The sequence below is a fragment of the Pelodiscus sinensis genome, chromosome 4, assembly GCF_049634645.1.
Source record: "Pelodiscus sinensis isolate JC-2024 chromosome 4, ASM4963464v1, whole genome shotgun sequence".
Taxonomy (NCBI): Eukaryota; Metazoa; Chordata; order Testudines; family Trionychidae; genus Pelodiscus; species Pelodiscus sinensis.
Window position 1 is genome coordinate 2,048,670 of NC_134714.1, and position 21,273 is coordinate 2,069,942.

Genomic DNA, 21,273 nt, shown 5'->3' on the forward strand with positions numbered 1-21,273 from the left:
CAACTCAGTGCTATGACAAAGCACCGCTTGAGCCACTTGCCAATGTACTTCACATCTAAAGCTGGTCTTAATTCATCACTGATACAAAGTGCAGAATTTGTTGCCGTCTGCAGATTGTGCTATAGAAATATGAAGTTTGGGTTTCTATGACAACGGGTGTCATAAATGCCAAAACTCTCCTTTCTCACTTTCTTTTCAGCTTGAGGATAAATCATGTATTTCAGTCCTTTGGGTTAACTGTTTCCTTCGTGCCAGCGAGGAATTAGCCGTGCATTTGGCCTGGGGGCAGCAGTGGGGATGTTCAAAGTCTCCTCCCACCCTGCCCCCGTCCTGCAAGGAGCGTGTGGCACCTAGAAGTGCCGTGCCCCTCGCAGGGCGGGAGCAGACTTTGTGCGCTCTCCCTCCACCATGCCATTCAGGGCTTGGGGGAAGGGGGTGCATGACGTCTCCTTCTGCCCTGCCAGGAGCACACAGCAGTTCTAAGCGCTGTGAACACCTTCTGGGAGGAGTGGGGGGGACAGAAGGGGAGGAGACTTTGGGTGCTTCCCCCTGCCTCCCCACCCTGATTGGCCTGGGGGTAGGGGGAATGGCAGGGCCTCCACAGGCTGGATCAACTTGCTTTGTGGGCCAGATCCGGCCCGTGGAGGCCCTATTGCCCACCCCGATCTAGACCATCCCTGGCAGGCATTTGCTCTTAAAAACGTCCAGTGAGGGAGATTCCGCAACCTCCCCAGGCAATTTATCCCAGTGGTTAATCGTCCTGACAGGTAGGACATTTTTCACAATGTCCAACCTAAATCTCCCTTGGTGCAATCTCAGCCCATTGCTTCTTGTCCTGTCCTCAGATGTGAAGGAGAACAATTTTCTCTCTCCCCCTTAAACAACTTTTATTTGAAAATGGTTATCATGACCCCTCTCGGTCTTCTCTTTTCCACAGTAAACAAACCTACTTCTCTCATCTTCCCCAATAGGTCAGGTTTTCTAGATCTCTAATCATTTTCTGTGCTCTTCTCTGGACCTTCTCCAATTTGTCCACATCTGTCCTGAAATGTGGCACCCAGAATGGGACCCGATACTCCAGCTGAGACCTAATTAGTGCAGAGAAGAGTGGAAGAATGACTTCTTGTCTCTGGCTTATAACAACTGTTAATATATCCTAGAATGATGATTTTTTCTTTGCAACAGTATCACACTGTTAACACAAATTTAGCCTGTAGTCCACTGTGGGTCATATGGCCCCTAGGCCCTTTCCGCAGTCCTTCCGCCAAAACAGACCTTTCCAGTTTTGCATGTATGCCACTGATGGTCCCTTCTTAAATGCATTTGTTCTTATTGAATTTTATCCTATTTCCCCTCAGACCATTTCTCTAGTGTGTCCAGATCATTTTGAATTACGACCCTATCTGCCAAAGCACTTGCAACCCCTCCCGGCTTGATATCATCTGCAAACTTAATAAGCATCCTCTCTGTGCCTTTATCTAAATCACTGATGAATACATTGACCAGAAGCAGACATGATCCCTGCGGGCCCCCACCCATGGTGCTCTTCCTGCCTGACTGTGAAGTTGACTGTAAGTTGTACCCCACCTGCGGATGACTCTCGGCCGGGGATTCCTCCAGGGGAGTTTGGCCGTAGGGCTTTAGAGGGAGGCAAGTTGGTTGTGATTTTAGGGTAGCTCAGAAAACCTACAGCAAAGTCTGGCCTAAGTTCTGTCTCCAAGCAGGGTGGCCATCGGCAGAACACACAACAAGGCCCCTATCATTGGCGTGGAGGTAGCTATGATGTTCACCACAGTGGCCCCAGGGACACGCTCGAGGGCAGGAACTGTTTCCACATGTCTGGAAGGGAGGGGACTGCATGATCACCTGCCACTCAACCAGAACACCTGGTCCAAAAGGGACCCTGGTGGCTCCAGGCAGCACTGCTGACCGGGCTATTAGAGTCTAATCAGCAGCCCAGAAGAGCTAAAGCCAGCGTCCTGCCTGCCTCAGCTCTGCACAGGGCTGGAAGTGGCCAGCATTTCTCTCTGGCCTCTAGGCAGAGAGGCAGCCCCGGTATGCTGCTCCTGCCCTATTACTACCTCTGTGGCTCCCATTGGCTGGGAAGGGCAGCCAATGGGAGCTGCATGTTGAGTGCCTGTGTGCATGAGCAGCATGCATCATGCAGAGGCCATACATGGTGGCCGCTTCTGAGAGCAACACGGAGCCAGGGTAGGCAGGGAACTGTGTCACCAACCAGAAGCTGCCTGAACTAAGTGCCAACTGCCAGGGCCTACATCCCACACCCTGTGCCCCAAATCAAATCCCTTTCCTGCATGTCCCAGAGCCTGCAGCCCCTCCTGCACACCAAACTAGGAGGGCTTTAAACTAGGTTTGTCGGGGGCAGGTGAGCAAAGCCCACAGGTAAGTGCTGAATGTGCGGGACTGGGAGATGGGTTGGAAATAGGGGGGACTACGGCCTATAATGGCAAGGAGAAAGGAGGGTCAGGGCACAACAGGGAGGCAAGATCAAATCAGTATCTTAGATGCCTATATACAAATGCGAGAAGTATGGGTAATAAGCAGGAAGAACTGGAATTGCTAACCAATAAATACAACTATGATATCATTGGTATTACAGAAACCTGGTGGGATGGGACGCATGATTGGAATGTTGGTATGGAAGGGTACGGCTTGCTCAGGAAGGACAGACAGGGAAAAAAGGGAGGAGGGGTTGCCTTGTATATTAAAAATGTACACACTTGGACTGAAGTGGAGATGAATGTAGGAGATAGCTGTGTAGAGAGTCTCTGGGTTAAGCTAAAAGGGGTAAAAAACGAGGGTGATATCATGCTAGGAGTCTACTACAGGCCACCTAGCCAGGTGGAAGAGGTGGATGAGGCCTTTTTTAAACAATTAACAAAACTATCCAAAGCCCAAGATTTGGTGGTGATGGGGGACTTCAACTATCCAGACATATGTTGGGAAACTAACACAGCGAGGCACAGGCTATCCAATAAGTTTCTGGACTGCATTGGAGACAACTTTCTGTTTCAGAAGGTTGAAAAAGCTACCAGAGGAGAAGCTGTTCTGGATTTGGTTTTAACAAATAGGGAGGAACTAGTTGAGAACTTGAAAGTGGAAGACAGTATAGGGGACAGTGATCACGAAATAATAGAGTTCATGATCTTAAGGAAAGGTAGAAGGGAGACCAGCACAATTGAGGTAATGGATTTCAGGAAGGCAGATTTTGATAAGCTCAGAGAACTTGTAGGTAAGGTCCCATGGGAAGCAAGACTGAAGGGAAAAACAACTGAGGAGAGTTGGAAGTATTTCAAAGGGACGTTGTTAAGGGCCCAAAAGCAAACAATTCCGCTGTGTAGGAAAGATAGAAAATATGGCAAAAGACCAGCTTGGCTTAACAAGGAGATCTTGCATGATCTCAAAATAAAAAAGGAGTCTCATAAAAAATGGAAATTAGGACAAATAACAAAGGATGAATATAGGCAAGCAACACGGGAATGCAGGGGCAAGATTAGAAAGGCAAAGGCACAAAATGAGATCAAATTAGCTACAGGCATAAAGGGAAACAAGAAGACCTTTTATAAATACATTAAAAGCAAGAGGAAGACCAAGGACAGGGTAGGCCCACTGCTTAGTGAGGAGGGAGAAGCAGTAACAGGAAACTTGGAAATGGCGGAGATGCTCAATGACTTCTTTGTTTCGGTCTTCACCGAGAAGTCTGGAGGTGTGCCTAACATAGTGAATACAAGCAGAGAGAGGGTAAGTTTAGAAGATAGGATACACAAAGAACAAGTTAAAAATCACTTAGGAAAGTTAGATGTCAGCAAGTCACCAGGTCCTGATGAAATGCATCCCAGGATACTCAAGGAGCTGATAGAGGAGGTATCTGAGCCTTTAGCTATGATCTTTGAAAAATCATGGCAGACAGGGGAGATTCCAGAAGACTGGAAAAGGGCAAATATTGTGCCCATCTATAAAAAGGGGAATAAGAACAACCCAGGAAACTATAGACCGGTCAGTTTAACGTCTGTCCCAGGGAAGATAATGGAGCAGGTAATTAAGGAAATCATATGCAAACACTTGGAAGGTAATAAAGTGATAGGGAATAGCCAGCATGGGTTTGTGAAGAACAAGTCATGCCAAACTAATCTGATAGCTTTCTTTGATAAGATAACGAGCTTTGTGGATAAGGGAGAAGCGGTGGATGTCATATACCTAGACTTTAGTAAGGCATTTGATACGGTCTCGCATGATATTCTTATTGATAAACTAGGCAAATATAACTTAGATAGGGCCACGATAAGGTGGGTGCATAATTGGCTGGATAACCGTAGTCAGAGAGTGGTTGTTAACGGTTCTAAATCCTGCTGGAAAGGGATAACAAGTGGAGTTCCTCAAGGGTCTGTTTTGGGACCCATACTGTTCAATATCTTCATCAATGATGTAGATATTGGGATAGAGAGTACGCTTATTAAGTTTGCAGATGATACCAAACTGGGTGGGGTTGCGACTTCTTTGGAGGATAGGGACATAATTCAGAATGACCTTAGCAAGTTAGAGAAATGGTCGGAGGTAAACAGGATGAGGTTTAATAGAGAGAAATGCAAAGTGCTCCACTTAGGAAGGAACAATCAGTTCCATACATACAAGATGGGAAGCGACTGTCTAGGAAGGAGCATGGCAGAAAGGGATCTAGGGGTCATAGTGGACCACAAGTTGAATATGAGTCAACAGTGTGATGCTGTTGCAAAAAAAGCAAATATGATTCTAGGTTGTATTAACAGGTGTGTTGTAAGCAAAACTCGTGAAGTCATTCTGCCGCTCTACTCTGCACTAGTTAGGCCTCAGCTGGAGTACTGTGTCCAGTTCTGGGCGCCACATTTCAAGAAAGATGTGGAGAAATTGGAAAGGGTACAGAGAAGAGCGACAAGAATGATTAAAGGTTTAGAGAACATGACCTATGAAGCCAGGCTTCATGAACTGGGCTTGTTTAGTTTGGAAAAAAGAAGATTAAGGGGGGACATGATAGCGGCTTTCAAATATCTAAAAGGGTGTCACAAGGAGGAAGGAGAAAATTTGTTCCTCTTGGTTTCTGAGGACAGGACAAGGAGTAATGGGCTTAAAGTGCAGCAGGGGAGGTTTAGATTGGACATTAGGAAAAAATTCCTAACTGTCAGGGTGGTCAAATATTGGAATAAATTGCCAAGGGAGGTGGTGGAATCTCCCTCTCTGGAGATATTTAAGAACAGGTTAGATAGACATCGGTCAGGGATGGTGTAGACGGAGCTTGGTCCTGCCTTGAGGGCAGGGGGCTGGACTCGATGACCTCTCGAGGTCCCTTCCAGTCCTATGATTCTATGATTCTATGATTCTATGAAACCCCTCAGCCCCAGCCTGTAGCTGCAGCCAGAGCCCGTACACCCACCCCCCTGACCTGAGCCTGTTCTCTCACTCCAAACCCCTTGGACCAAGTCTAGAGTAACCTCCTGCTCTCCAAATCCTTCATCCTAAGTTCACACCCCTAGCTGGAGTCCTGCACCTCTGTCTCCTGCAACAGCCCTCACCTCTCCTACTCCCTGAACTCCTGCACCAGCCTAGTGAAAATGAGTGAGGGGGGGAAGACTGAGTGATGGAGGGAGGGGGCTGAAGTGAGTTAGGGGCAGGTCCTCAGAGAAGGGGCAGGACAGGGGCAGGGCCTCAGGGAAGGGAGCAGGAGGTAGGGTAAGCTTGTCTGGTTTTAGGCCATTAGAAAGTTGACTAGCCTGCAAAGAGACATTGCTTTTCTGTTTTCCCCTGGGCACCTAACAGATTTGAGACATGCAAAAGGTAATAAACAAGACTAAGAAAGGCAGCTCCTTTGCAGATTTCTGCCCATTCTTTGGTCCTGCAGTCCTCAAAGCTCAAGGGGACCGTGTCAGCTAGACTCTTTTGAAGACGACTAATGCTAAAAACAAACCAAGGGCTCTTTGGAGAGAACCACCATTAAACAGAAGATTCAGGATATTTTCATGTGTCCTTGGTCTGCTCCACTACTCAACTTGGAGCAGGGCTCATCCTTCCGCTCTGTGAGCTTGTCTTCCTTCTGCCTTGTTAGTTTCATTTTTGCTGCTGATGTAGCTGCTAGGACACTGGTGTGGCCCTGGCGAAAGGCGAGCATGAGGTTCAGGCATGAGATAGGAAGTGCAGCTAACCCATAACAAAATGCTAACACTGATGTCACAAAGGGCATGTCTACACTACAGACTTTTGTCGGAAAAATGCTTGTTTTTCCGACAAAACTTGAGGAACGTTCACACTACAAACATGTTCTTCCAAAAGAAAAAAAGTTTTTCCGGCATTGGTAATCCCCATTCTACAAGGAAGAAGCCTTTTTTATGAAAGAGCTCTTTCGCAAAAAGGCGAGTGTGGATAGGGAAGAGGAAGTTTTTTCAGAAGAAGAGAAAGAAAGAAAGAAAGAAAGAAAGAAAGAAAGAAAGAAAGAAAGAAAGAAAGAAAGAAAGAAAGAAAGAAAGAAAGAAAGAAAGAAAGAAAGAAAGAAAGAAAGAAAGAAAGAAAGAAAAAGCACAAGTGCCCTGGTGGCCATTCCATCCATAGTAATCATAGTTACACGTGAGAGAGTGTCCGTTCAGTCTGGACACTCTCTTTCGAAAAAGCAGATTGCTTTTTTGTTGTCCTTTTGCAAGGTGGACGCTCTCTTTCAGAAGACATTTTTTCAGAAGATCTCTTCTGAAAAAAGCTTCTTCTGAAAGAAGGCTGTAGGCCAGACATAGCCAAAAAGTTCTGTCAAATGCTCTAAGAAAACAAACTAAAATATAAAGTGTGGGAGCCATTAGAGAAACAAACTTTGTTAACAGTGAGGCGCTGGAGGAGATCCGTTCTCACATATGATCATACACAACACAATCATAACTATGATTATGAAATTATTATTATTATCATACCCCTATTTCACTGGTCTCTTTCTTTAGCTCAAGTGTATAGCACATGTGGAAATTGCTGTATATGAATCAACCACTGGAGGAAGCCAGAGTGACAGTGTATTAATATGGGGTAACAGACATATTGTCCAAATATGAGGATTTTTATTGCATTCCTACTACTGACTTTATCTGATAACTTCCAAATAACTCCTGCCATTTGTAAGGTCATCGGTAATTAGTAAAATCCAAGGAACAAAAGCTCTCAGACAATGTTCTCCAAAATGTTCACTGAGAAATTAACATCTTGGCTGCTCTGGGAAAGAGCAGACAAGTATATTTTAAAATGATATTTGATAAGATGCTTTATATTCTCACAAAATGTCAGGTTCTTCTAACAAGAAGAAAATCAGAGGTTTTTGTTTGTTTTTATTGTTGGATTTAAATATGAAGTCGTAGTCTTCATGGGAAACAAAAGGACAGGAAGTTTTTGACCAGATCAATACTTTATCTTTAGCACTTCTCCGACCAACTAAAAAGTTCATTGTGAAGCTATTTTGCTCCATTTGTCAAAATTCTCTCACCTGTCTTCCATAACAACAGGTCCCCCAGTAACAATGGTCTGCCACCAAGAACCACCAAAGGTGCACAAAGTCCAACACAGGAGGTAAATGCCCAGCACCGCACAGCGTCAGGACACTTAGATGCTTCATGTGGATCGAAGACCCTAAATTCAAGCACCCCTGTTGGGATGTTACCATCGTGAAACATAAACACGTTTAAAAGAGAAAAAGGAGAACTCCTTCCCCTCCTGTGCTTGTAGAGTGCACCAATGCGGCAAAACACCAATTCACAATTAAAAGTACTTGCGGGGGAGTCCTATTTGAAGAGAACTACGTTAACAGGCACTAGGATCCTTTTTGTTCACACCCATAGCGCTATCATAGGAGAGCTACAGAGCAGCATGTGGGCGTACCCACGTACTTACATCACCACTCCAGGGCACACTGTGGGCAGTGAGGATTCAGCCCTACTCCCTGCATCCATCTGTTTGTTCAAGAAACAGTCTCTCTCTCTTCTTGCAGGCCAGTAATCACTTTCTACGTGACCGCTCTCGGTGCGGTAAGCCGGGGAGACAAGCAGCGCTGTAGTTGTTGGTATCGGTAGATCTGTGTCACACTCAGCCACCGTCAACTGATAATCTCCTCAGCGCACACTTGGGCAAATCAGATACTCTGACGGATGGCTTACTCCCACAGCTCCAGTCTCAAGGCACACTCTGGGCATTGCACCAGTACATGCAGGATGGTCTCATTCAAATTAAAACAGCACACGGAATCTCCATTTTAATTCACAGTCTTCTTCCTGTGTTAGATCTTCAGCATGCGAGGATGCCAGGTCCGTGTGTGCTAGGGAAGGCAAAGGTATAAAGTTAAAGACAGAAATGCAATGAGCCTGCAAGCCTCGAGGCCTGTAAGACAATAACGTAGCTAAACTAATCAAGACAGAAGGCCCCAAAGCCTGAGCATAAGTAGCTACCCAGGCGTAACCTAGCTCACAAGATATTACGAGACAGGATGCTAATATGCCAAAATGACTGATGGGTAACCACTCGATGCCAGTTTACACCAGCTTGAGATATCGTAAAGTTGGATAAAGCCCTTCAAGTTCGCCAATATCCGCTTTGTATCCACAGATCTACTTCTCTGCAGAGGTGGATGCAGAGATCCTCGGACCATTTTTGCAGACTGTGGTTTGGATGTGGACACAAATATTGCATCAGCACAGGGCTCTGAAGTTAGGCCTATCAGCAGATGTCCAACCACAAGACTATCATAGTAACTAACAGATGTATATGCTAATGAGCTTGGCCCGGTAACCTGTAGAAGGTCATCTCAATAGGGTAAGGAAATACAAACATAGGGGCTATCAGGCAGTCCAGGGCTTTATAAAGGAGTGAGTCAGCGACCAGGGAGCTTGCGAACAGGAGTTGCTAACAGGGAGTTTGGAGAGGGAGTTCTCCAGATAAAGGAGGAAGCTAATACAGGACCCTTGAGGGAAGTGGCTGTCTGTAGTGTGTGTTTGTTTGTGTTTGTGTTTGGTGTTTTCTTGCTGCGTGCTGAGTTTGTGTTTGGCTGTTTGTTTTGTTCTTTCCCTTCTTTGACCCCAGGGTGGTCAAATATTGGAATAAATTGCCAAGGGAGGTGGTGGAATCTCCCTCTCTGGAGATATTTAAGAACAGGTTAGATAGACATCTGTCAGGGATGGTGTAGACGGAGCTTGATCCTGCCTTGAGGGCGGGGGGCTGGACTCGATGACCTCTCGAGGTCCCTTCCAGTCCTATGATTCTATGATTCCCTCTCCCTCCTCCTCCCCATGGAGTATGTGCTATGGCTGGTAAGTGGAAGCTGTAAGCTTCTAATCAGGGTTTGAAATCTAGAAGCCTCGGCTCATTGGTTGAGTCTTAATCGGGGGAGGGGCTATCAGGCAGTCCAGGGCTTCATAAAGGAGTGAGTCAATGACCAGGGAGCTTGCGGACAAGGGCTGCTAACAGGGAGTTTGGAGAGGGAGTGGGAAGGGAGTGAGACATTCGCCATACTTTAAAATCCTTCGACTACATTCCTGCCCTTCAAGGAGGCATTTAATAACAACTGAAGAATCTCTCCGAAGGAAGGCAGGTATGGATGGTGATAGGTCTGCTGTTGTTACCTGCACAGTATGTGCCATGTTTGTCTTCTTCCTGGAAGACAGAAGGCATTTCATCTGCACTAAGTGCAAGCTGGTCACCATTTTGGAAGAAAAAATTAGAGGACTTGAGGCCCAAGTATCGACCCTGCGTTCCATCAGAAAGGATGAAGACTTCCTTGATAGAAGGCAGCATTTAATCCTGCAGGCAGAGCAGGCTGAAGAGCCAGTGAGGGCAGTACAGGACAAGGAAGAGAACTGGCAGCATGTAACCTCTAGAAAAAGGAGAAGACAAACTCAGGTACCCCCCAGGTAAGTAACCACTATCATGCTCTCTCCACAGGCACAGTGGTGGAGAATGCTTTGGCAGGGACCTCTCAGGGAAGAAATCAGAAGGGAACACCATCTACTGGAAGCCTGGGATGCATAGTCCTAGGGATGGGGGTTCCACAACCATCACCGCCAAGAGAAGAAGACGTGTGGTGGTGGTTGGGGACTCCCTCCTAAGAGAGACTGAGTCATCCATCTGCCGCCCAGACCTGGAATCTTGAGAGGTGTGCTGCTTACCGGGAGCTCGCATTCAGGATGTGACCAAGAGTCTTTCAAAACTGATCAAACCTTCAGATTACTACCCCTTCTTGCTTCTCCATGGAGGAACTAACGATAGGGCCAAGAATGACCTTGAGCGGGTCACAGCAGATTAGGTAGTGCAGAGAAGAAGGCTCAAGGAATTTGAAACGCAAGGGGTGTTCTCGTCCATCCTTCCAGTTGAAGGAAAAGGTCCAGGTAGAGATCGTCGAATTGAGGAAGTAAATGAGTGGTTGCGCAGGTGGTGTCGGAGAGAGGGCTTTGGTTTCTTTGACCAGGAGATTCTGTTCTGGGCACAAGGATTGTTAGGAAGAGATGGGATCCACCTAACCAAGAGAGGAAAGAGCATCTTCACGGGCAGGCTTGCAAAACTAGTCAGGAGGGCTTTAAGCTAGGTTCGTTGGGGAATGGTAACCAAAGCCCTGAGGTAAGTGAGGAAGTCAGACACCGGGAAGAATCACAAGGAGAAACGAGCAACAAAGGAGGACCCCTGATTCGGATGGAGAAGGCAGGGTGAGCAACTGGTTAGCTAAGGTGTTTGTACACAAATGTGAGAAGCCTGGGAAACAAACAGGAAGAATTAGAAGCCCTGGCCCAGATGAAGAACTATGATTTGATTGGAATAACAGAGACTTGGTGGGATGACTCGCATGACTGGAGCACTGTCATGGGAGGGTATAAACTGTTCAGGAAAAACAGGGAGGGGAGAAAAGGAGGAGGAGTTGCATTGTATGTAAGAGAGCAGTATGATTGCTCGGCGCTCCAGTATTTAGAGGGAGAAAAGACTGTTGAGATTCTATGGGTTAAGTATAGAGGTGAGAGCAACAGGGGTGATGTTGTGGTTGGTGTCTACTACAGGCCACCGAATCAGGTGGATGAGGTAGATGACGCTTTCTTTGGAGAATTGAGAGAAGCTTCCAGATCGCAGGCCCTGGTTCTTGTGGGGGACTTTAATCACCCTGACATCTCTTGGGAGACCAATACTGCAGTACACAGACAGTCCAGGAAGTTTTTGGAGAATGTTGGGGATAACTTCTTGGTACAAGTGCTGAAGGAACTGACCAGGGGCCATGTGCAGCTTGACCTGCTGCTCACAAACAGGGAGGAACTAATAGGGGAAGTAGAAGTGGGTGGCAACCTGGGAAGCAGTGATCATGAAACGGTCGATTTCAGGATCCTGACCAAAGGAAGAAAAGAGAGTAGCAAAATACACACCCTGGACTTCAGAAGAGCAGACTTTGACTCCCTCGGGGAACTGATGGGCAGGATTCCCTGGGATGTTAACATGAAGGGGAAAGGAGCCCAGGAGAGCTGGCAGTATTTTAAAGAAGCCTTATTAAAGGCACAGGAAGAAACCATCCTGATGCGCAGCAAGAAAAGCAAATATGGTCGGCGACCAGATTGGCTTACCGGGAAAATCCTTGGTGAGCTTAAACACAAAAAGGAAGCTGACAAGAAGTGGAAACTTGGACAGATGACTAGGGAGGAGTATAAATATATTACTCGAGAATGCAGGGGGTTATCAGGAAGGCAGAAGCGCAATTGGAATTGCAGCTAACAAGGGACGTGACGGGTAACAAGAAAGGGTTCTACAGCCATGTTAGCAATAAGAGGGTGATCAGAGAGGGTGTGGGACCCTTACTGGATGAGGGAGATAACCTCATGATAGATGATGTGGGAAAAGCTGAAGTACTCAAGGCTTTCTTTGCCTCTGTCTTCACAAACAAGGTCAGCTCCCAGACAAATGCACTAGGCAACACAGTATGGGAAGGAGGTGGACAGCCGTTGGCGGGGAAAGAACAAGTTAGGAACTATTTAGAAAAGCTAGATAAAACACAAATCCCTGGGTCCAGATGTAATGCATCTGAGGGTGTTGGCAAATGTCATTGCGGAGCCTTTGGCCATTATCTTTGAAAACTCGTGGAGATATGGAGAGATCCCAGATGATTGGAAAAAGGCAAATGTAGTGCCCATCTTTTAAAAAGGGAAGAAGGAAAATACAGAGAACTACAGACTCATCAGCCTTACCTCAGTCCCTGGAAAAATCATGGAGGGGATCCTCAAGGAATCCATTTTGAAGCACTTGGATGAGAGGAAAGTGATCAGGAATAGTCAACATGGATTCATGAAGGGCAAGTCGTGCCTGACCAATCTGATTAGCTTCTATGATGAAGTAACTGGCTCGGTGGACATGGGGAAGTCAGTGGATGTTATATACCTTGACTTCAGCAAAGCTTTTGATATGGTCTGCCACAATATTCTTGCCAGCAAGCTAAGGGAATGTGGATTGGATAAAATGGACGGTAAGATGGATAGAAAGCTGGCTAGACTGTTGGGCCCAACGGGTAGTGATCAACGGCTCGATGTCAGGTTGGCGGTCGGTTTCTAGTGGAGTGCTGCAAGGATCTGTTCTTGAACCGGTTTTGTTCAACATCTTTATTAATGACCTGGATGAGGGGATGGATTGCACCCTCAGCAAGTTTGCAGATGACACTAAGCTATGGGGAGAGGTAAATACACTGGAAGGCAGGGATAGGGTCCGGAGTGACCTGGACAGATTAGAGAATTGGGCCAAAAGAAATCTGATGAGTTTCAATAAGGACAAGCATAGAATCCTGCACTTGGGACAGAAGAATCCCAAGCATTGTTGCAGGATGGGGACCGACTGGCTAAGTAGCAGTTCTGCAGAAAAGGACCTGGAGGTTACAGTGGATGAGAAGCTGGATATGAGTCAACAGTGTGCCCTTGTAGCCAAGAAGGCTAATGGCATATTAGGAACATTGCCAGCAGATCTAGAGAAGTGATTATTCCCCTTTATTTGGCTCTGATGAGGCCACATCTGGAATATTGTGTCCAGTTCCGGGCCCCCCACTACAGGAAGGATGTGGACGCATTGGAGAGGGGCCAGCGGAGGGCAACCAAAATGATTAGGGGGCTGGAGTGCATGACCTATGAAGAGAGACTGGGGGATTTGGGTCTGTTTAGTCTGCAGAAGAGAAGAGTGAGGGGGGATTTGAGAGCAGCCTTCAGCTTCCTGAAGGGAGTTTCCAAAGAGGATGGAGAGAGGCTGTTCACAGAAGTGGCGGATGGCAGGACAAGGAGCAATGGTCTCAAATTACAGTGGGAGAGGTCTAAATCTTAAATAATCTTAAATAATTAATATAATTAATACACAACCACTAGATCAGGCAATAATACTGAGCACGACAAACTGGAAAAAAATAATGAAAGTCTTAATAGTTTGATGCTTTATATATATTGAATACATGACACAGAGTTTTTGGAAGCTGTTTTTCCTTCTTGTGTAATATTTCAGCACAGAGCACGGAAGTTCCATTTCTCCATGGCAGCCGTTCGATTTACAGCCTATTTATAACACAACATATCACCGTTGTGAGAAATGAGTTTCACAATTTCACCATAAAGTGTTCCACAGATGAGTTGCCCCACAGTGCAAAGAGAAAGAGGTTTTAATAATCGAACGTCATGAGTTGCTACCTTGAAATTCAAACTGAATTACAGGCAGAATGTTAAAACCTGTTTCCAGAGCTGAGAATGAACAGGAAGAACCAGTACATTCATCTTCAGAGTGTGGCAATGGCTACATTAGCCCAGAGCTGTCTGGGGTCCTGAGGTTACATTATTCCACTGAGTGAGAGGAAATGCTCTTTGGGTGCCTGCAGAGAAGCTTTTCAAAGGGGGAAAGAACTTCACAGTAGTTCTCAAAAAAAAAAGAGGTGGGGAAATGTGAGAAAGCAGTGCCAGGGTACGTCTATACAGCGACGCTATTTCAGGATACTTCCAGTAACCCAAAATAGCTATTCCACATCTTTTAAGCAAGCCCGTTATTTCAAACTATAACAGACTCGCTATTCTGATGTCCCTGCAAGCCTCGTTCCACAAGGATTAAGGGACATTTTGGAATAGCGCCAAATTACAAAATAAGCTATTTTGAAATTAACTAAAAATAAGCTATACGATTTGTGTAGCTCAAATTGCGTAGCTTGTTTCAAGATAAGGGTGCGGTGTAGACACCCTCTTTTCCCCCAAGATTTAGGTATTTTGATGGCATACTAGTACTGATTCAAAGCACAATGAAATCAATAGGAGTCTTTTCATACACTTCCTGGGGCTTTGGGTGAGATCTTCACTGGAAAGAAGAGGCTGCAGTAAACTCAGAACTTCCACTATTCAGGCAAAAAATGAGTCCTCGGCAACATTATTTTGGGTCAATTCTCCACTCCCAGAGAGCTGAAGACCACTATTTGTGCAGGTCTGTGCTATGGTTCAGGAGCGAGTGTCTATAGCAGCTGAGTTGCTCTACCAGTGCTTTAAGGAAATAAACTCTAGGCTTCAGCAGTCTGGGATGCTCCAAATAAGAAGGATGTTAAAGCCCCTTCTGCCTCCAGGACAACTTTTCCCTTCCCAAAATATGGAGAGAAATGATTCCGATCCTCCACATTTTGTCTCACATGGAGAGAGACATTTTGATTAAAAACTAGAACAATAGAAAACCAGCCTGGCCCACATTCACTGGATTAAAACCAGCTCAACTGAGCAGTCTCAAAACGTAATTGTAAACAGGGAATCTCGCTTAGAGGGTGTGTTCCCAGTGAGCTCTTGCAAAGATCGGCTCTTGCTACTACGCTAAGGAACATTTTGATCAATTACCTGGAAGGACACATAAAATCACCCCCGAGCGCTGGTTTACGACACAAAATTTGAGGATGTGGTATACGAGGAAGAGGACAAGTCCCTGACACAGAGTGAGGGACCTGGATCGCTTGAGCCAACCACATGTGTTTTAGAGAGTTGAACGTAATTGTGCATGGCGCAGGACAAAGAACGTCAGCTGTACTTGCAGAAGAGGGGCGTCTCCCCTGGGAGCAGTGACTCTGAAAAAGACGTAGGGATTGAGAAGAGTAAAGGCTGAACATGGGTTCCCAGTGTGATGCCGTGGCCAAAAAGGGCTAATTGTGATCCCTGGAGGGAATGACGGAGGGCTTTTGAGAAGGGAGGACAAAGATTATTTTAATGCTTTATTTACCATAGTTATTTTATTTTGTGGAACCATTGTGGAAAAAACTTTTCCAGTTCTGGTGTCCACAATTCAAGAGGGATGTCCACAAAATGGAGAGGTTCCAAAAAGAGCCAGGGGCATAATTAAGGACTGGAAAACATTTACATTGCTCAGACCCAGCAAATGGGAAAGGAGGCTTCTGTGATGCAAAGGAAGAACTTTAACAGGAAAGTGCTAATGCTTGTTCATTTGAAGGCAACGGTTCACGATCTGTGATCACCAACGGTCAAAGACTCCAGATGCATTCCTCTCTCCCCTCCCTCACAGCAAGTGCCCACATGGGTGGTGACCCTGTCAGCTTGTTTTCGGAGAGAGGAAGCTATTCGTATAGAGAGGAGGAAGAATTCATCCTCTCAGGGCTGTTTGGATTCTAAGGGGGCAGAATACCTGAACTGAAGTTGTGGAGTTACTCTGGCTAGCCCAGAGAGACGTTTGGAACTGACAGATTTCTACATCTCTGCTCCAGTTTGGAATTACAAACTGTGACTCATTTGTACATATATTTTACCTGCTGTAACCTCTCAAAAACTCATTGGTTTTGCCTAGCTAATAAACCAGTAGTCGGCTTACTACAGAAATGGCTGCCAGCATTGTCTTTGATGCGAGGTCGGGGATGCAAATTGATCTGGGTGAGTGACTGATCTCTTGGGACTGGGTGTATCTTGGAATATTTGTGGTTTTGTGAGATAAGGAACCATTTATCCAATAACCCACCCTGTCAGGATGGCCAGATTGTCTCTGTAGGTAACCCAGTCTGTTCACGTATGGGACTGTCTGTGACTTACAGAGTTCACATTTGTTACCGGCTTGGTGAACTCTAATTGCAGAACACACCACTAGCTTGAGGTATTTACCCCGCTCTTGGCAGTCTGTGCCATGGGAGGCACTCACAGTCATGAGACACTCCACACATGTGGGACGACAACCTCATTGTACAGAGGAGGAACCAAGCCATAGAGTGTTTAAGTGACTTGACAAAGCCACACAGGACTTATGTGGCAGAGCTGAGACTTGAAACCCTAGCTCTTGAGCCCAAGTCAGGGGCTGTATCGTGAGATCTTCCCATCAAATCCCAAAGGGGTTTGAGCTGGGTTTCAAGTGCTGTGAGAAATGACTAATCTTGTGGATTGCAAGATCTCTCGCTGAAGCATCACCAAGATGATTGGGCAAAAGGCTCTGCCGGTATAAACTGGTGCAGCTCCATGGACTTCAGCAAAACTGTGCAAACTTGTACCAGCTGTGAATTTGGCCCATCATTTCATACACCAATTGCAGAATTTTAGCTAGTCCTAGATAACTGGAAACAGCACAAAGGACACAAAGGAGGAAAAACTTCCTGTCGTGCGATAAGAGGGAAAGTCCTCTCATGGGTTGATAACTGGTTAAAAGACAGAAAACAAAGATCAGGAGTAAATGGTAAGTTATCAGAATGGAGAGAGGTAACTAGTGGTGTCCCCCAAAGGTCAGAACTGGGATCCATCCTACTCAACCTATTTTAAATGATCTGGAGAAATGGGAAAACAGTGAGGTGGCAATATCTGCAGATGATACTAAACTGCTCAAGATAGTTAAGACCAAAGCAGACTGTGAAGAACTTCCAAACGATCTCACAAAATTAGGTGACTGGCCAACAAAACGGCAAATGAAATTTAATGTTGACAAATGTAAAGTAATGCATGTTGGAAAAAATAATCCCAACTATGCATACAATATGATCGGGAGAAATTTAGCTACAACTACTCAAGAGCGAGATCTTGGAGTCTTTGTGGCTAGTTCTCTGAAAACATCCACTCCGTGTGCAGCGGCAGTCAAAAAAGCAAATAGAATGTTGGGACTCATTTAAAAAGGGACAGAGAATAAGACAGAGAATATCTTATTGCCTCTATATGAATCCATGGGATGCCCACATCTTGAATACTGCATACAGTTGTGGTCACCTTCTCTCAAAAACATTACATTGGCATTGGAAAGGGTTCAGAAAAGGGCAACAAAAATGATTAGGGATTTGGAATGGTTGCAATATGAAGAGAGATTTAAAAGACTGGAATTTTCATCTTAGAAAAGAGGTGACTGGGGGGGGATAATATAGAGGTTTATAAAATGATGACAGGTGTGAAGAAAGTGAAAAAGGAAAAGTTATTTACTTTTTCCCATAACATAAGAACTAGGGGTCACCAAATGAAATTAATAGGTTGCAGGCTTAAAACAAACAAAAGGCAGTTTTTCTTCTCTCAGTGCACAGTCAACCTGTGGAACTCCTTGCCAGAGGACGTGGTGAAGACCAGGACTTTAACAGGGTTCAAAAAAGAACTAGATAGATTCATAGAGGTTAGGTCCATCAATGGCTATTAGCCAGGAGGGGTAGGAATGATGTCCCTAGCCCCTGTCAGAGGCTGGGAATGGATGACAGGGGAGGGATCACTGGATGATTCTGTGTTCGGTTCAATCCCTCTGGGGCACCTGGCATTGGCCACTGTGGGCGACAGGACACTGGGCTGGATGGGCCTTTGGTCTGACCCAGTCTGACTGTTGTTATGTTCTTCCTTTTCTTTGGAAAAGTTAAACTTCCTCAGTGTGCTATGCCACCTGACTGGTGAAGGATGGTCCTTTTCAGACAGATGATTTGCCATTGGAATTTGCTTCTTAATTTAAAATCCCCAGGTGGCATCAACAGGCCATGGCAGCACCAGAGTCAATAGGGCCAGCCCCCACAACTGGTGTATAGTGGCCTGGCACCAGTGCCATCAGCACAGCAGGATCTGGCTGCTGCTTTTCCATCCCCTTCTCGGCCACCATTTTCTCTTCTTCAGCATTTAAGGAAAGAGTCTAACCAACCTGATTGCCTTCTATGACAAAGTACCAGGCTCTGTGGACACGGGGAAGTCACTGGATGTGATATACCTTGACTTTAGCAAAGCTTTGGATACGGTCTCCCACAATATTCTTGCCAGCGAGCTAAGGGAGTATGGATTGGATAAATGGACGGTGAGGTGGATAGAAAGCTGGCTAGACTGTCAGGCCCAACAAGGAGTGATAACAAGCAGAGCCTCCACACTCCCCAGCCTGTTATTTCAAAATAAGGGGCTGGCTATTTTGAAATAATAACTCCTGCTTTCCTCGGGAAATGAGCTTATTTCAGAATAGTTATTTCAGGAGTTATTATTTCAACTGTAGTTATTTTGACATTATTTCCTAGTGTAGACATGCTGTGTGTTCAGGGCAACCTAGGGGTATCTCCACATTGCTGTAGTGCCTGGAGACTGTCAGGATATAGGAGGCCTCCAGGCACAAGTGGTGAATCTGACCCCAAGAGGATACTAAAAATGGAATAAAAAAACTTAAAGCAACAATGGTCCTGTAGCAACTTAGGGGACTAACAAAAATCTATAAATAGCATCATGAGCTTTCGTGGGCACAGCCTGCTACTTCAGATGACAAATATCAAGACACCAAAAAAGGAGAAAAATTGAATCACTGAAAAGGGATTTGGGTCTCTTTAGGTGACAGAGTCAATAACTATCCAGTGTAGTTTGAGGCAGAAACTATAAAATAGTCACAAGAAAAATACAAAACTGTCCAATTAGTAACCCCCTAGAATATTGAGCAGAAAATAAATCGGGAGCATGGTGCATTTGCAATGATTTTCTCCCCTTTTCCCCTCAGTCCAGAGCACAGCTGTGGGGGACGGAGGGCGGGAAGCTGACTATCAAATTACCAAGCTGACTCTGCATTAGCTGAAATGAGGAGAAAACAGACATGCAATACGACAATGTGGTGGACTCCTGCTGCCACTGAATTCAGGGCCAGAGAGTTCAATGGGCACCAGACTGGACCTGACGGATCTCTCTGCAACATGACAGATCACTTTGCAAGTCAGAGATGCAACAAAAGACCACAGAGATAGCACCTGGGTATAAAATGTTCTGACTTAAGGCCTTGCCTATCCTTCCAGCTCTGCAGTGCTGTAGCGCTTAGGGAAGGTGCTATCCGTGGGAACGCTTCTCATGCTGGCATAAATACTCCACTTTCCCAAGAGGTGGTGTCAACAGAAGTCCTCCATTGACACCGGACTGTTTACATAGGGAGTTAGATCAATATAATTACAACACTAAATTATGCTAGGATAACTGTAGAATAGAACAGGGATTATACAGTGGTATCTTCCACTACCATTGGATCCACTCTTGCACCGTCTTATACCAGCCATTTTGTGTGCACATCACACACACACACACACACACACACACACACACACACACACACACACACACACACACACACACACACACACACACACGCCCCAGAGACCTTACAAACTAAGTAAGAAACTATGATGTGAAATTTCAGTGAAGGCAGTTGGTGTATTGAGAAAAGAGAAGATTTTGAAATAACTTTTTAAAGGGTTTAAAGAGCTCAAAGGCAGAGAGACTATCCCATTGTGATATACATCATAAACTTAACTCAAATAAGATAACAAATATTTGGAACATCTGACTGGGAAATGAACTTTTAAAAAAATGTTCAATCTCATGTGGGTTTGAAGGCTAAATATTCAAACACTGAGAGACGGACATGTGAAAATCTAGATGACATGTTACAGCATGAACACGTGCCAAAAGAAACATCCTTGCCTGGCATTAGATGGGAGGCATGAATGACATATTTCACCTTTTTGGAATATAAAATGCATGTAACTATTTCTGTTTCACATAGGTGCCAAGGCAGTGGAAGTAGAATTATAGCTGTACATTTGTAATTCCCAGCGGAAGGTTCTGTGGGCAGCTGGGCTAATTCAGACAAATTAAATGCCCAATTGCTCCCAGCCTCAGTGAATGCTGTAGTCATTAACATGTTTGTATGAATCCGGAGGAAGGGTATGAGAAAGCTCAGAAGACAAAGCTCCAGGCAGGCAAATTCGTGCTCAGGTCAGCAAAGGAATCGCTGTTCCTCTTAGACCACGTATATGGAACGCAACGTTTTACGGGAAATCAGATGCTTCCAGAAGTCCCTGTCCTTGCTTTCCCTATTGTGCAGTAGGTGTAAATGCTGTCTACAGCTACTCAGGGAACACCTGTTTTCATTCTCCATAAGGCTGTGGAACGTAACAAGTCTAGGATCAGGCATAACAATTTGCTTTTCTGTGATGCTGAAGGAGCTCCCTGATTTCAGTAATGTCACTTGCTGGACTCATATTGTCACCACATGCGTGGGGTTTATTCCAGTTCACAGCCATGCTCAGCAAATTGCCTTTCTGTTGCTGTCAAGTCTCTCAGGACTAAAACAGCTTTTGGAATTACCCGGAATTGAAGTGGATGAGCGTGGGAGGGGGAAATCACAGGTATTTACAGATAATGTGACTCAAGCGACGTTCCAGGAGATTAATCTGTCAATTTAAATAACCAGGAGTCCAGCGTGAGATGGCAACGTTAGGCCATGTGAGGCTGGGGCCCACACAGGCTGCAAATTGATGGAGACAGTTGCCATTTGAAAGCTCACTTTGCCGTGATGGCTTTCAGAGATTGAGAATATGACACCTTCACGAGCGCCTGACTTCCAGGGCAGGGGTAGGAGTGGCTTCCAAACGCCGTAAGACCATAAGAATGGCCATCCTGGGTCACACCAATGATCCACCTCGCCTAGCAACCTGTCTCTGACACTGGCTGTAGAAAGGCTTCCTGGGAATGTACTGAAGACGTCAGCGATGCAGCGATCCACCCACCTTCCACTCCCGGCTTCGAGCAGTCAGAGGTTCAAGGTTGTGCCCTCGACCATCTTGGCTAAAATCCACTGATGGACTGGTCCTCCATGAGCTTTTCCAGTTCTTTTTTTGAACACATTTTTGTTTTGGTCTTCATAACATCCAGTGCCAGATTTACACACAAGCTACAATTTAAGGCTTCAGATTATGAGGGGACTCAACCAACACACACACACACACACACACACACACACACACACACACAACTGGTTTTTAGTTGCATCCTTGCCTGTGTACTGGTA

At 45.5% G+C, this 21,273-nt stretch overlaps 1 long non-coding RNA gene across 1 annotated transcript in view; it reads right to left on the reverse strand.

Annotated features, from left to right (window-relative positions):
• Nucleotides 1–7,019: 7,019 nt before the first annotated feature.
• Nucleotides 7,020–21,273, reverse strand: part of LOC142829042 (uncharacterized) — a 210,116-nt gene continuing 195,862 nt past the window's right edge. Inside the window, exon 5 of the long non-coding RNA XR_012903238.1 lies at nt 7,020–8,329. This is a non-coding gene — a long non-coding RNA (uncharacterized LOC142829042). The remainder of the gene's footprint in view (nt 8,330–21,273) is intronic.